Source organism: Podarcis vaucheri, assembly GCF_965113315.1.
Source record: "Podarcis vaucheri genome assembly, chromosome: W".
Classification (NCBI taxonomy): Eukaryota; Metazoa; Chordata; class Lepidosauria; order Squamata; family Lacertidae; genus Podarcis; species Podarcis vaucheri.
In genome coordinates this window covers 32,259,817-32,276,550 of record NC_138757.1, presented here as the reverse complement: position 1 = coordinate 32,276,550, position 16,734 = coordinate 32,259,817, and the positions used below count along the sequence as shown (strand labels likewise).

Sequence of the window (16,734 nt, the reverse complement as noted above, 5' to 3'; positions counted from 1 at the left end):
TTTCCACCAAAGTGCAAGCTGTCGCAAGTGACAGAGGAGCTCAATTTACAGGTTCTGCTTTGCAGAAGTTCTTTCGCAAGAAAGGGATACGTCACACAGTGACTTCACCCAATCAGTGGGGGGTGGCAGGGCTGAAGTGTCAGGCTCTGGTTAAAACTGCACAGGTGTTGCTGGAAGATTCTGGGTTACCTCCAAGGTTTTGGCTGGAGGCAATCAGGTATGTGAGCTTCACCTGGAATCGTACCTACAATTCCATGGTAGGTGACACACCGTTTGGGTTGTTGCATGGCAGGAAACCCCAGATTCATTTTTTGCGTATGTTTGGGTCACGTGCGTCTGTGCCGGTACCTACTGCTTTGCAGGGGCCAGATGGATCCAAGTTCCGGAAAATGATCTTCTGCGGGTATGAGCCAGAAGCATGTGCATGGAGGTTTGCATTTCCATCAGGTGATCAGAGTAAGTTACTGATCAGTAAACACGCTGAGTTCTATGAGCAGGATAAAAAGTCAAAAACTGCTGTCAAGCGTGATGTTCTTTCAGAGTGTCTCTCTGATTCAGAACAGGAAGATTCTGAGGGGGAGGAAGGAGAGGCTGAGTCTGCTGATGACGATCAGGTCACTGACCAAAGTCAGGAACAGGAGGAGGTATCTGTAGCATCTCCACAAGTTGTAAAAAGGGAGGCCAAAAGTGAGCCTAGTTCTCCTGTGAGTGTAATGGAGAGGATTCGAAAACGCTTTAAGTCAGAGGGGGAATCCCGTGATGCTGAGGACACATTTCCTGGTGGCAGTGAGTCAGAGGTAACATCTGAGTTTGTGCCCAGAAGGTCTAGTCGCACAACAAAGGGCGTTCCACCTGAAAGATACCAGGCAACATGTGCGTGGGCAAAATTCGCACAGTGTGATTCTGGGAGTGTTGAAGGGGTTCAACAGGTGCCTGGAAAAGATGCCGGGAAGGGGCACAAGGCAAAGGGGAAGGTGTTGAACTCAAAAGGGTCTTGTCAGAATGTGCAGCAAGGGGGGGTGTTGAGGTTGGAACTTAACAGGTTAAGTTCTTCCCATGATGCCACACCATTCTGACGTCAGTTTTCGAAGCTGGGAGGAGAATGGGAGGAGTTCTCTATTCTCTCTCTGTGCTGTGAGGGGAAAGGAAGCAGTCTTATAATGGCTGCAAGCAGTCCTGGTTTTTCCGGAGATTTGTTGGAATAAACAACTGTAAATAGACAAACCTGGACTCTCTGTGTGTTTGTCTGAAGCTAAGCTAAGCTACGTGACAGTTTTACACCGCTGTGTTAAAACTCTGCTGAGGCGTGACTGAGAGCTGCGGAGCGGAAGTGTGCCGGGCGGCCATAAATCGCTAATTGAGGATCGCAAATCAATTAGCGGGAGTCACGGCTGACCTACAAAGTCCAAGAGTTATGCCTTTTGGATTACAGTCGGGCTCCGCCTGTTTTCAAGCTTTCATGCACCACGTGTTGGGGTCCCTGCTGTACAAGAACTGCGTAGCCTTCTTGGACGACGTCTTAATTTATTTGGACAATGAGAAGCAACATGTCAGAGATGTCAGGGAAGTGCTAAAACGACTGCAGAAGCACCAGTTGTGGGTCAAGCTGGAAAAATGTCAGTTTCACGCCAGAGAAGTCGAGTTTCTGGGATACAAGTTGTCAGACAAAGGCTTAGCGATGGACCCAAGCAAGGTGCAGGCAGTGCTGGAGTGGAAGGCTCCCCAAACCCGTGATTGAGGCAGCCACGAAGTGAAGGGCTATCCAGACAGAAAGGTTTAACCAGGCAACATAGCCAGGAGAGGTGGCAACTTACGCAGGAGCAACCCATACTCATTATACGATGTTTCCAACTTTTCGTTTTGGGGCGACCTTTTTCCATAACTGAGAATACTTAGTCCCTTTTCCAGTGTTTCTAAGCAAAAGTGCATCCCTTTATGATACAGGAAACTGTTTGGGGGGAAGAAAAGAAAAGTCAACAAGTTACACCCCTAGTGCCCACACAAACACACAGACACGCCTTCTTGGCACTGCCTGCTTTCATCCACATGCCTTGGGATATTTGTGAGGGTGCTTCTGAGCATGTACAAAGTACCCCCCATACACGAAAACCCTGTCTCCACCGGCTTATCACACAGCTCACCCATGAGCATGCCTGAGTCTGTATGTGCAACTGGAGAGGGTGAGAAAAACAGTCACCCTGAACCAAATTTGAAAATTGCAATGAATAGAGAGGGGGGGGGAAGGATTAGATTCTCAATTATACTCTCTATTGCTTCATGTAGGTTATCAATGGAACCCCTGAAAAAGATATGGCAGCACACAAATGATTCCCAAGGATGGGAATAAAATCTGCTTCCAGATTTCTTTGGGGAAACTCCTTGAAACTATTGCACTTATGGGAGAGCAGGAGCTGGTCGCTCGCGCATGCGCCTGGCAGGGACCTGGCCTCGCCGTGAGCAGCAGAGCTTCCCGCCGTGGGGCTCACGGCGGACTCCCGAGAAGGGCACGGAGGCTGCAGCGCCTGCTGTCGCTTACTCCAAAGTAAGTGTGTACGCACTTACCTGGGACTAGTTGGTCCGATCTGACTCAATGCACTTACTTCTGAGTAGACATTTAGGGGAGGGGGTGAAATGTTGCGTCTGCCTGTTGTGCCAACAAGGAGAGGGAGCTTTCTTGCAGGAAAATCGCCAGGAAAGTGTTGTTCTTATTACACCTGTTGCTTGAGAGAACTGCCAGCACGGCAAGGAGGCAAGGTGCGTGCCAAAAGGGCGGCAGACCCGTGTATGGCTGTGTGTGTGTGAATGTGAAGTTGCGTGCAGTGGGCGAGAGACGAGACCTGCAGCCAGGGAGAAAGTGTGGTTCCCACAGGCTTTCTCATGGGAAGCGGGCAAGGCAGGGAAGAGGCGCTTGCCCTCCGAGGCTGCAGCAGGACATGATACAAGAGCGAGTGCGCAAGTGGCGTGAGCCACCCATGCACGCCAGGCACAGATGGCAGCAGCGGCTCCCTCCGAAAGCGAGGGGCGGGGATTCGTCTTCTGAGGGTATAGGCAGCAAGGAGCCAAAGACAGCTCCCGAGCGTGCAAAGGGAAGGCAGTGTGGTGTGGCGGTTAGAGAGCTGAACGTGGGGGCCGACCTGATCTTACTCAGAGCAGACCCACGGACATTACGGGACACAGAGAGAGTTTGGTGAGAGCCTGCAGTTCTATGATTCTTTGAGAGCAGGAGAAGGACTTTTCCCTACCCGCTTTCTCAATGCCAGCCATCATTTTTTTTAAAAAAAAAAACTTATATCTATAAAAACATATCAGTTCCAACAGTCATACAACAGATCTTCTCATCTTATACAATATTTTAGACTTCCGTCAACACCTCTGATGATTTCCCATTCTTTATCACTTATTCTGCATTTCTTAATTTCTAGATTACATTTAATTATCCTTAATTAATAATGCTTTTCATAGTCTTTCTTGCAGTATTTCAAACTATCCACCTTACCAAACTTCTTGCAGTCCTACTAGCGTAATCTGTTCATCACAATTACTTTTCAAATAGTTCATATATTTACTCCAGTCTTCTATGAATCTCTGATCCCGCAGGTTACGAATCCTTCCTGTTAATTTATCTAATTCTGCATAGTCCATCAACTTCACCCTCCATTCTTCTTTCGTTGGTAGTTCTTCTTGCTTCCATTTTTGTGCCAATAATATTCTTGCTGCAGTCATTGCATATAAAAACAACTTACAATCCTGTCTATTAATATCATCTCCTACAATGCCAAGTAAAAATGCTTCTGGTTTCTTAATCAATGTATATTACAACATCTTTTTCATCTCATTATATATCATTTCCCGGAAGCTTTTCACTTTTTTACATTCCCACCACATGTGATAAAAAGGTCCTTCCTTTTCTTTACATTTCCAACATTTATTACTTATTTTATACATTTTAGCTAATTTTACTGGGGTGATATAACACCTATACATCATTTTCATCACATTTTCTTTCAAAGCATTGCATGCAGTAAATTTTAATCCTTCCTTCCACAGTTTCCCCTGATCTTTTAACTGTATATTATACCCAAAATCTTTGGCCCAGTGTATCATAACCGACTTTACCTCTTCATCTTTCAAATGCCATTCAAGCAGCAATTTATACATTTTAGACAAAAAAATTATTTATTATTCAATACATCAATTTCAAATTTTGATTTGTTATCATCAAATCCTTTTTCCCTCAAATCCTGTTTAAACATTTCATTGACTTGGCAGTAGTGTAGCCTATCACTTACATATTCTTTAACCTAAAAGAATAACCACTTTAACCCAAGTGGTTAGCACACTGTCCACCAGCCCAAAGAGTGCTGGATTGTCTGTGTGCCGCTTGTTCGCTTATGGTAGTCTGTTGTAACATACACAGAGCTACTCTCTCAACCAGAAAGGAGAGTAGAACACTTCAAAATGAATAAATTAATCAGCCACAGGTTTGCTTGATCTATAAGTGATACGTTGCGGTCTTAATATTGATCCCTTAATTGGTCTAGGGGTTTTCAATTCAGCTATGCAGTTGTTCCTCGCAATATTGACTTGATAAAATGCTTATGACCCTGAGAGGTAGTGCCTGGCCCATGGTCACTCAGTGAGCTTCATGGCCTGCTGTGGATTTGGACCCTGGTCTGCCCAGTCTTAGTTCAACACTCTTAGCACTACCTTTTACTGAAGAAAATAAACTTGTTCAGAAACAGCATAGTCAAAGAGCATACACCGAGTGCTCCTAGCAGCCTTCTTCGTCTTCCCAGAGGCACAGCTCTTAGTTACTGATTAACTGGAGTCCTGGAGCCGCTCCGTCTGCAACAACACAACATACTGGTTGAGACACACACACTCTACACACAGACTGAGACCCACAGAGATGGCTGGTTACATTTATAGGGAACCCAAGATGAGTCCCGAGTCACAGTGACGCAGCATTTGACTGCTAACACTTAGGCTTGACAGATTTGTGTAGCCCTCGTAGGCCTGGCCTGCTTCTGCTCTCAAGAACCTTTGTCTCCTGACAAAACCTCAACCCTGTCCTTAAGCGCTTAGCCATCTTCTGGGTTCTTGGGACAGGAGCATGCAGCTAAAGTGTCCCATCCTTGCTGCTCCTCACCAGTTCAGAGTCAGGCAGGTCTTTGGCCAATTTGTGGCGATGCATCGACTTTGATGTGATCGAGAGAAGTGAAGCTACTGTGGAACCATTGCTCTGCCAAGTCCTCAAGGGGCGGTACAGAGTTCTCCTCCCTCCCACTTAGTCCCACAGCCACGCTGAGAGGCAGGGACTGGGCATTCAGTGAGCTTCATGCCTAGTGTGGATTGGGACCCTGGTCTGCCCAGTCTTAGTTCAACACTCTTGCCACTACCTGTCAGAGGAACTGGCAAAAAGCCACAGGAAAAGATTTTGCAAGGATACAACAGTCTCTCAATCTGCACTTTTGCCCATGCTAAACCCCAGCAATGCTTATGCAGCTGCAGTAAAAGAGCCAGGATGCTTCCTTGGATGTTTGAGCATGGGCCATACTGGAGATCTAACTCCTTTTTGTGTCTCTCCTCCTGCTGTAGGTCCGAGGGCGGCTTCCAAAGAAGCTACTGGGTAAGTTTGTTTTACTTAAAGTCTTTGGAAAAGAGGTGGACAATATTGACGCTGCTTCTGTGCAGTCGCTTTGCCTGTGAGCCCGATCGAGATGCACAACAGTGCACTGCCGCCTTGGGCAAACGAGAAGCTATGGAGGGATCATGCAACTTTTTGTTCTTTTCAAAGTTTGCACTTCAAGACTTTTATTTTTTTAAAAAATCCCCTTTGCAAATTCGAGAAGTTTCCCCATGTTGTGCCTCAGCATTTGACGCTGCTTCTGTGCAGCCTCACCAGTGCACTGTGCTCACTAGAAAGACTCCCTTAAAAATCCATTCTTTGCCAAACTCATTTTGGCACCAATGCTCTCCCTGATAACAACAACAACAACAACAATTTATTATTTATACCCCGCCCATCTGGCTGCGCTACCCCAGCCACTCTGGGTGGCTTCCAACAAAATATGAAAACACAGTAATCCATCAAATATTAAAAGCTTCCCTAACCAGGGCTGCCTTCAGATGTCTTCTAAAAGTCTGGTAGTTGTTGTTCTCTCTCTTTTTTTTAAAAAAAATAAGTTTTTATTGTTAAAATAGTTCATCATTAATACACATATACAAGCATACAAACATACATTTCATACAATCCTTAAAAGTGTTCAAACATACTTACACTCAATCCCACAAATAATTCCTTTTCCCATCACCATCCACCACCCTTCACCCCACCTTTGTGTTTGACTTCCAATCTACTCAATTACCATTTCTTTCCACTTCTATTACTTTCTTTCACACACCTTTAGCCTAATTTCATACTTCTTTTTCTATTACACATTGTTATCCATCTTATTTGATATTTCAGTATTTGAAATGGAACTTGTTTATTCTAATAGGAGTTCTGATTTTTCGATATGATTTTGCAAGTATCTTTTAAACACCTTCCAGTCCCTATCTATCTTTTCTTTTGAAATCCTTCCAATTTCTTCCATTGTTTTGGATGTATTGTAATACTCCAATAATTTGGCAAGCCACTCTGTTTTTGTCGGTATTATACCACTTTTCCAGTTTTTCGCAATCAATAGCCTTGCTGCTACTGTTGCGTATAAATATAAGGTCTTATCTTCTTCCTTTAGGCTTCCTGGTACTATTCCCAATAGAAAACCTTCTGGTGTTTTCCTAAATGAGTATCTAAACATTTTTTTTCATTTCATTATATATTATTTCCCAAAACTGTTTGATGTTTAAACAGTTCCACCATATATGTATCATAGTACCTTTTCCTGTGTTGCATCGCCAGCAGACATTGCTACAATTTTTATTCATTTTTATTCATTTTTTACTATTCTTTCAGGTGTTAAATACCATCTATGTTGCATTTTAAGGTAATTTTCTTTCAGTATATAACACATAGTGAATTTCATATCTTCTTTCCACAATTTCCCCCATTGTTCAAACATAATATTTTTCCCAATATCTTGCGCCCATTTAATCATTGATGCTTTAACCAATTCATCCTTTGTTTCCCACTCTAAAATCAGATTATACAATTTAGATATATTTTTTTATTTTTCTTGTATTAAGTATTTATCAAATTTAGATATTTCTTTTTCAAATCCTAACTTTTTGCCTTTCACTAATCTATACTTAATTTGAATATATTGGAACCAATCACTAATATGAGCTTTAATTTCTGTGTAATCCTTTAATTCCAATTCTCCGTTTTCTTCCTTTAATACAGTTTTATAGGTAGCCCAATTTTCTTTCATATTTAATTTTTTCACTGCGGCAATTTCTGCTGGCGATGCCCACCAGGGAGTTTTCGGTTCTAGGAGTCTTTTATATTTCTCCCATATTTTATATATAGATTTTCTGATTATATGCCCTAGGAAGCCTTTATGTACTCTCACTTTTCATCTATTAGATAGGCATGCCATCCAAATCTCGTCTCTACTCCCTCTAAATCCAATACATCCGAGTCATCTAATTTGATCCATTCCTTTAGCCAGGTCAGACCCACCGCATCGTGATATAACTCCATACAGTGGTACCTCGCAAGACGAATGCCTCGCAAGACGAAAAACGCGCAAGACGAAAGAGTTTTCCGTTTTTTGAGTCTTTCCGCAAGACAAATTTCCCTATGGGCTTGCTTCGCAAGACAAAACGTCTTGCGAGTTCTTGTGAGTTTGTTTCCTTTTTCTTAAAGCCGCTAAGCCGTTAATAGCCGCTAAGCCGCTAATAGCCGCTAAGCCGCTAATAGCCGTGCTTCGCAAGACGAAAAAACCGCAAGACGAAGAGACTCGCGGAACGGATTAATTTCGTCTTGCAAGGCACTACTGTATCTGGGAGACCAAATCCTCCTCTCTCCTTCTTATCTATCATTATTTTGTGTTTTATTCTTGGCTTTTTCCCTGACCATATGAATTTAGCCAAATCTCTTTTCCAGTTGTTAAAACATTTATCTCCTCCTAGTATTGGGATACTTTGAAATAAAAACATCATCCTTGGTAATGTGTTCATCTTTATTACTGATATTTTCCCTAGTAAGGAAAGATTTAGTTTCCCCCATACTTGCAAGTCATTTTTTATTTCATTCCATGTTTTCCCATAGTTCTCATTACTTAAATCTATAGTGTTTGTTGTTAAATTTATTCCAAGATACCTTATTTTCTTTTTAATTTCCAAACCTGTAATTTCTTGTAATTTCACTTTATCTTTTTCTTCCATATTTTTCACTAGTATTTTGGTTTTCCCATAGTTTAATTTGAATCCTGCTAATCTGCCATATTCGTTTATGCATTCCAATATTCTAGGTGTACATTGTAGGGGATTTTCTGTTGTGATCATAACATCATCTGCAAAGGCTCTTAACTTGTATCTTTTTTCACCAACTGCTATTCCTCTTATTTGGTTGTCCTGCCTTATTTTCTTTAATAGAACCTCTAATACTATTATAAATAACATTGGGGATAGGGGGCATCCTTGTCTTGTACCTTTAAAGATGTTGATTTCTTCTCCAAACTCTCCATTAATAATAATTTTTGCTTTCTGTTGGTTATATATTGCATTTATACCTTTTTGGAATTTTTCACCTAGACACAATTCTTTTAATAGTTTTTTCATAAATTCCCATGAGATTTTGTCGAAAGCCTTCTCCGCATCGATTGAAATCAGGGCTGCTTGTTTGTCTCTTCTTACTTGTAGATATTACATTATGTCTATTATATTTCTGATAGTATCCTTTATTTGTCTACCTTCCACAAATCCAGCCTGATTTTTATGTACTATTTTTCCTATAATTTTTTTCAACCTGTTAGCCAATAATCCTGCATAAATTTTATAATCGGAATTTAACAATGAAATGGGTCTATAATTTGAGACAGATTCCAAATCCGTACCTTGTTTTGGCAGGAGCGTTATATACCCTTGAGTCCAAGAGTCTGGAATATTCCCCTTCTCTACTGCTTCCTCTATTACTTCTTTTAGTGGGTCGATTAATTCATTTAACATTTCTTTGTAGTATTCTGCTGCTATGCCGTCTGGACCTGGGGTTTTCCCTATTTTTAATTTTTGAATTGATTCCTTAATTTCTACGGTTGATATTGGTTCATTTAATAACTTATGGTCTTCTTCTGCTATCTCTATTAATTTATTTTTCTTTATATATTCCTCTATTTCTTCTATTGGCACTTCATCTTTTTGATATAATTTTTTTGTAATATTTTTCATATTCTTTTTTAATTTCTGTCATATCCCTTATTGTCCTCTCTTCTACTTTTATTTTATTTATTAATTTTTCATTTCTTTGTTTCTTTAATTGCCAGGCAAGGATCTTGCCAGGCAAGGAGTTGTTGTTCTCTTGGACATCTGGTGGGAGGGTGTTCCACAGGGCAGGTGCCACCACCGAGAAGGCCCTCTGCCTGGTTCCCTGTAACTTGGCTTCTCGCAGCGAGGGAACCTCCAGAAGGCCCTTGGAGATGGACCCAGGTGTCCGGGCAGAACAATGGGGGTGGAGACGCTCCTTCAGGTATACTGGACCGAGACCGTTTAGGGCTTTAAAGGTCAGCATCAACACTTTGAATTGTGCTCAGAAACGTACTGGGAGCCAGTGTAGGTCTTTCAAGACCGGCGTTATGTGGTCTCGGCAGCTGCTCCCAGTCACCAGTCTAACTGCCGCATTCTGGATTAATTGCAGTTTCCGAGTCACCTTCAAAGGTAGCCCCATGTAGAGCACATGGCAGTAGTCCAAGCAGGAGATAACTAGAGCATGCACCACTCTGGCCAGACAGTCTGCGGGTAGATAGAGTCTCATCCTGCGTACCAGATGGAGCTGGTAAACAGCTGCCCTGGGCACAGAATTGACCTGCGCCTCCGTGGACAGCTGAAGGAGAAAAATAATCATTTCCTTAATAACATTTTTAAATAGTGTATTTAACTAAAACAATAAAATTATAGCATATGTATTCATGTTTGTTAACTGATGTGGTTAAACGTGGGGTTTTTTTTTGTTAAAAACCCCCAAAAAAACTTAGACTGAGTTTTAGCACACATGAAAGACTTAAAACAAATAGTTCTTTCCTGATGAATAGCCTTTGGACTATAATATTATTATTATTAATATTAATATTAATAATAATAATAATAATAATAATAATAATAATAATAATTTATACCCCGCCCATCTGACTGGGCTTCCCCAGCCACTCTGGGCGGCTTCCAAAAGAATATTAAAATACTATAATACATCAAACATTAAAAGCTTCCCGAAACAGGGCTGCCTTCAGATGTCTTCTAAAAGCCTGGTAGTTGTTGTTCTCCTTGACATCTGGTGGGAGGGCGTTCCACAGGGCAGGCGCCACTACCGAGAAGGCCCTCTGCCTGGTTCCCTGTAGCTTTGCTTCTTGCAATGAGGGAACCGCCAGAAGGCCCTTGGTGCTGGACCTCAGTGTCCGGGTAGAACGATGGGGGTGGAGATGCTCCTTCAGATATACTGGACCAAGGCCGTTTAGGGCTTTAAAGGTCAGCACCAACACTTTGAATTGTGCTCGGAAACGTACTGGGAGCCAATGTACGTCTTTCAAGACCGGTGTTATGTGGTCTTCGGCCGCTCCCAGTCACCAGTCTAGCTGCCGCGTTCTGGATTAGTTGTAGTTTCCGGGTGACCTTCAAAGGTAGCCCCACGTACAGCGCATTGCAGTAGTCCAAGCGGGAGATAACCAGAGCATGCACCACTCTGGCGAGGCAGTCCGCAGGCAGATAGGGTCTCAGCCTGCGTACCAGATGGAGCTGGTAAACAGCTGCCCTGGATACAGATTTGACCTGTGCCTCCATGGACAGCTGTGAGTCCAAAATGACTCCCAGGCTGCGCACCTGGTCCTTCAGGGGCACAGTTACCCCATTCAGGACCAAGGAATCCTCCACACCTGCCCGCCTCCTGTCCCCCAAAAACAGTACTTCTGTCTTGTCAGGATTCAACTTCAATCTGTTAGCTGCCATCCAACCTCCAACCGCCTCCAGGCACTCACACAGGACCTTCACTGCCTTCACTGGTTCTGATTTGAAAGAGAGGTAGAGCTGGGTATCATCCGCATACTGATGAACACCCAGCCCAAATCCCCTGATGATCTCTCCCAGCGGCTTCATGTAGATGTTGAAAAGCATGGGGGAGAGGACAGAACCCTGAGGCACCCCACAAGTGAGGGTCCAGGGGTCTGAACACTCATCCCCCACCACCACTTTCTGAACACGGCCCAGGAGGAAGGAGCGAAACCACTGTATAACAGTGCCCCCAGCTCCCAGCCCCTCAAGACGGTCCAGAAGGATGTTATGGTCGATTGTATCAAACGCCGCTGAGAGATCCAGCAGAACTAGGAAACAGCTCTCACCTTTGTCCCTAGCCCGCCGGAGATCATCAACCAGTGCAACCAAGGCAGTTTCAGTCCCATGATGAGGCCTGAATCCCGACTGGAAGGGATCCAAATGGTCCGCTTCTTCCAGGCGTGCCTGGAGTTGTTCAGCAACCACTCGCTCAATCACCTTGCCCAAGAATGGAAGATTTGAGACTGGGCAATAGTTGGCTATTGTGGCCGCATCTAAAGATGGTTTTTTAAGAAGCGGTTTAATAGCCGCCTCTTTCAGCGAGTCTGGGAAGGCTCCCTCACGGAGGGAAGCATTCACCACCCCACGAAGCCCATCGCCCAGTCCTTCCCGGCTAGCTTTTATAAGCCAAGATGGGCAAGGATCAAGGAGACAAGTGGTTGGTTTCACTCGTCCAAGCAGCCTGTCCACATCCTCGGGGGTAACAGATTGGAATTGATCCCACACAACGTGACTAGACAGGACTCTAGCACTCTCCCGCCCCGGCCCTGCTCCCACGGTGGAGTCTACCTCTTTTCGAATCTGAGCGACTTTATCTGCAAAAAACTTTGCAAAGTCATTGCAGGAGATCATGTTGCCCCTACTGGGCCCTGATGGAGCAGGTGGTTCCGCTAAATTGCGAACCACCTGAAAGAGTCTCCTGCTGCTGTTTTCCGCAGATGCAATAGAGGCGGTGAAGAAAGTCTTCTTCGCCGTCGCTATCGCCACTTGGTAGGCTTGACATTGAGCTCTGACCCGTGTCCGGTCAGATTCAGAATGGGTTATCCGCCACCGGCGCTCTAGCCGTCTCAACGATTGTTTCATTGCCCTCAGATCCGTGGAAAACCACGGGGCTGTCTGGGCTCCATGCAATTGGAGAGGGCGCTTTGGAGCCAAACAGTCAATAGCCCTGGTTAACTCCACATTCCAGCGGGCCACCAGGGAATCAGCTGAAAGGCCATCAACATGGGATAAAGCATCCCCTACCTCTCTCTGGAAACCATTTGGATCCATTAAGTGGCGGGGGCGGACCATCCGAATCGGTCCCACCTCCCTGCAGAGGGGAAGGGTCGCGGAGAAGTCCAGTTGCACCAGGAAGTGATCTGACCATGGCACTTCTTTGGTTTCGCTTTTACTTAATGTCAGATCACCAACATCCATAGAGGTGAACACCAGGTCTAAGGCATGCCCGTGGCTATGAGTTGGGCCAGACTTATTCAGGGACAGCCCCATGGAGGCCATGCTTTCCACGAAGTCCCGAGCGGCCCCTTGTAAGGTCGTGTCGGCATGGATGTTCAAATCCCCTAGGACAACCAAACTAGGTGTCTCCAGGAGGACATCCGCCACGACCTGAAGCAGCTCCGGCAGGGAATCCTTGGTGCAGCGGGGAGGTCGGTACACCAATAGGAATCCTGTACTGCCCCTATTGTCCAACTTCCAGAACATGCACTCAGAGAACTGGGTCTTTCCAGTAGGATGCCTGGTGCAAACTAATGACTTCCTAAAAATCACTGCAACCCTGCCCTCCCCACCCACAAGGCCTGGGTTGCTGTGCGTAAGAGAAACCTGGTGGACATGCAGCGGCAAGGACAGGCCCATCTGCTTCATCCAACCAGGTCTCTGTCACACATGCCAGGTCAAAGCCTCCATCCACAATCAGGTCGTGGATGGCAGTGGTTTTATTCATTGACCTGGCATTGCACAGCAACACTTTCAGGTCATGTGGGTTTCCCTTGTTGATTCCAGTATCCTTCCGGTCAGGACCAGACCTGGAGGCAGGGATAGTCCTCAAACAACGACTAAGCCTGCTTCCTCGGTAATGACATGGTCTGGTCTTAGCGTAACTCCTCCTCCTACCCATGATGTAACTTAAATAGAAAACTATCTTTAGAAAGATCTTTCCTCCAAAAGCATTTTATTTTAAAAATCCAATTTAAATAAAAAACAGATTTTTTAATTATTCTTTTTAAAATCATTGATTTTTATCCACCCTGTTGGGTGTACACATTGAATGTGTCATACCTGGAAAATACCTCTTGCAAGAGCAGCCATAGGAGGTGCGTTCTAGTAGAGGCAACTCCAATGAATTTCATTTAAGATTTCCCATCGTCCTCAGCTTGGCTATGTGCCCTGGTTCTTCTTGAAGAAGAGACCTTCATCATGAGTTCTTCCCTTCTCCTTATCAGACTCTTGTATAAAGAGGACTGTCAAGGTAGGGAAAGATGCTCCACCTCATAATGATCCTAATTGTTTTAGCTAATCTCTTGGCTGAAAGATAGAAAACTAATAGTTGTGTGCCTGCTTCTTAGCCTAATCCTGTTTCTTCCCACGTTAATGCAGTTCTCTAGAGTAACACGAAAGACACCCTAACTCAGGCTTCCTCAACCTCGGCCCGTCCGATGTTTTGAGACTACAATTCCCATCCTCCCTGACCACTGGTCCTGCTGGCTAGGGATCATGGGAGTTGTAGGCCAAAAACATCTGGAGGGCCGAGGTTGAGGAAGCCTGCCCTAACTCCTCAAGATGTTGAACTTGCTCCAGCTTCGGAGTACCTGCTATAAAAGAGACAACTCTAAGAAAGTCACGGTGCTCCAAAGCGTCACCAGTTGCATCAAGTTGCTTTAGAGAGAGCATTCATGGTCATCCTTATCACATTACAGAATTGCTTGGCGACTAAGCAGGGAGCAGCACACGGAGATAAGGGGGGAAGCAAGTACTCTGCAGCCTGTGCCTCTCCCATCCCTGTGCATCATGAGTTCAACAAGTACAGAATGTAATGCAACCCAGCACAGCAACAGCAAGAGGGGCAGTCGCAACACCTCCGCAAGACCTCCTCATACTCTGGGCAAGATGATGGTGGGAACTGCTTCTGAACCCTGTATCCCCTCCTCCTCCGCCTCCGCCTCCCTGCCACACAGCCTTAACGATAGAAGCATTGATGTGGAAGTAGTTGACCTCACTCGCGAAACTTCAGAACCTCTAGTTGTTGATCTTACGCAAGACGATTCTCTTGTGCTTGTTGGAGAGAGTGGGCAGCAGCCCGATAGAGAGTTCAGACCTCAACCATTGTCTGACAGCCTCATATTTAGTGGTGGTGGTGATGATAGCAGACACACAGAGAGTGGTGCTCTTGCCACTAGAAAGCTCCCCAGAGAAGTGGGAAGGAGGGAATTTGCAAGATCCTCAGGCACTTTGAGTTGTGGAATTTGTATAGACAGCTTTGCAGAGATTGTGCAAAGCGGACGGCTTATAGTGTCAACAACATGTGGCCACATCTTCTGTAGTCAGTGCCTCAGCAATTTTCTTAGGTATGCTAACTTTTGCCCAATTTGTAGGAGGCATCTCACTCCAAAGGAGTATCATCCAATTTATATGTGAAGACATGGGTGTTCCTGAACACAGTCTAATGTGGCCTTCATAAACATGCGTGAACTCCAAAGAACACACCAAGTACAGTATATATGACTTCAATATGACAGTTAGCAATTTCACTTTTTCCCAGTTGGCCTCCTTATAGTCCAGTTGTACTGTTTCAGCTTCGTTTTGCTTTAAGGGTTTTGCAGCTCACATTTTTTGAGGTCTGTAGACGTTTGAAGAACAGCTTGGAGGATATGTCTGCTGCTGCCATATTGCTTTGTGCCGATATCTCATTTCTTTTTTTTTTTTCAGATAAGTATTTATTAGTTTTCCAAAAGTAAAAAAAAAGAATGGAATACTAAAGCATAAGAATAAAGAAAAGAAATAACAACACAAGACAGATATACCATATATACAATAAAGATTTTTCAACTATCAAGTTAACATAGTCGTCTCTTCCTGGACTTCCTTCAACCCGCCCGTAAATCTTCCGCAATAAAATTCTAAGATACACATTACCTAATATGTATTGTCATTAGCCATTCTTCTACCTCTATTTACCTTGAACAATACCTCTTCCTCTTTCACAGTGCTTCTCTGAATCCCCTTAACGTTATTTGACCTTCACTAAGATGCTCCAAGTAATCTACATATTTCCCCCAGTCCTTGACAAACTTTTGGTCTCTTAGATGTCTGATCTTTCCAGTTAGTCTATCCAAATCCGCGTAGTCCAGTAACTTCGATCTCCACTCCTCTATTGTTGGCATTTCCTTTTTTTTCCACTTCTGAGCAAGGACTATCCTTGCTGCTGTTACTGCATAATACATAAATTTATGGTCTTTCTTCTTAATTTCATTCCCTAGTATTCCTAGCAGGAAAATTTCGGGTTTTTTGGTAAACGTATACTTTAGAACCTTTTTTAATTCAATATATACTTCCTCCCAATATTCTCTCACTCTCCTGCACTCCCACCACATGTGATAAAAAACACCCTCCTTCTCTTCACACTTCCAACATTTGCTGTCTACTTTGTACATTTTTGACAATTTCGCAGGTGTTATGTACCACCTGTAAAACATCTTCATGACGTTCTCTTTCACCGTCATACACGCAGTAAAGTCCAGACCCTCTTTCCATACATTCTCCCAATCCTCAAATTGTATAGCATGGCCCACATCATTAGCCCATCGAATCATTACTGTCTTAACTTCTTCATCTGCCAAATTCCAATCCAGCAACATCTTATACATTCTAGATATTATTTTCACCTCGCTATTTATAATTTCCGTCTGGAATTTTGATTCTTTATCTGCATACCCTCTATCTTTAGCCTCTTTTCTAAACATCTCGTTAACTTGGACATGGTGGAACCAGTCGTACACGTACCCCTTAATCTGCTCATACGGTTTTAATTTCCATTTCCCATTCTCTTTCATTAGCAGTTGTTCATATGTTGCCCAGTCTCCACTCATATTGATTTTCTTGAGGCTCATCACTTCGAGGGGTGAAAGCCAGTGTGGGATCTTAGGTTCTAGTATATTCTTATATCTTTCCCATACTTCGATAAGTGGGCCTCTAAAAATATGATTTTCAAACCCCTTATGCATTTTCCTCTTACCACACCACAGATAGGCATGCCAGCCGAACCTGTTATTAAAACCCTCTAAATCGAGTAACTCCTTATTCTTTAGCTTGGCCCAGTCTTTTATCCAGCAGAGACATACTGCCTCATAGTAGAGTCCCAGGTCCGGTAAGGCAAAGCCTCCCCTTTCCCTTCTATCTGTCAACAGTTTATATTTTATACGGGGTTTTTTGCCCTGCCATATAAATCTTGATAGTGCTCTCTGCCATTCCTTGAACACTCTACTCCCCTTAATTATGGGAATGGTCTGAAATAGAAATAATACCCTCGGTAAT

The 16,734-nt window shown here is 43.9% G+C and overlaps 1 pseudogene across 1 annotated transcript; it reads left to right on the top strand.

Annotated features, from left to right (window-relative positions):
- Nucleotides 1-2,460: 2,460 nt before the first annotated feature.
- Nucleotides 2,461-15,058, top strand: LOC309523377 (E3 ubiquitin-protein ligase RNF4 pseudogene; annotated as a pseudogene). The gene is made up of 3 exons: nt 2,461-2,542; nt 5,599-5,629; nt 14,121-15,058. The product of its transcript is annotated as an E3 ubiquitin-protein ligase RNF4 pseudogene (transcript).
- Nucleotides 15,059-16,734: the final 1,676 nt, after the last annotated feature.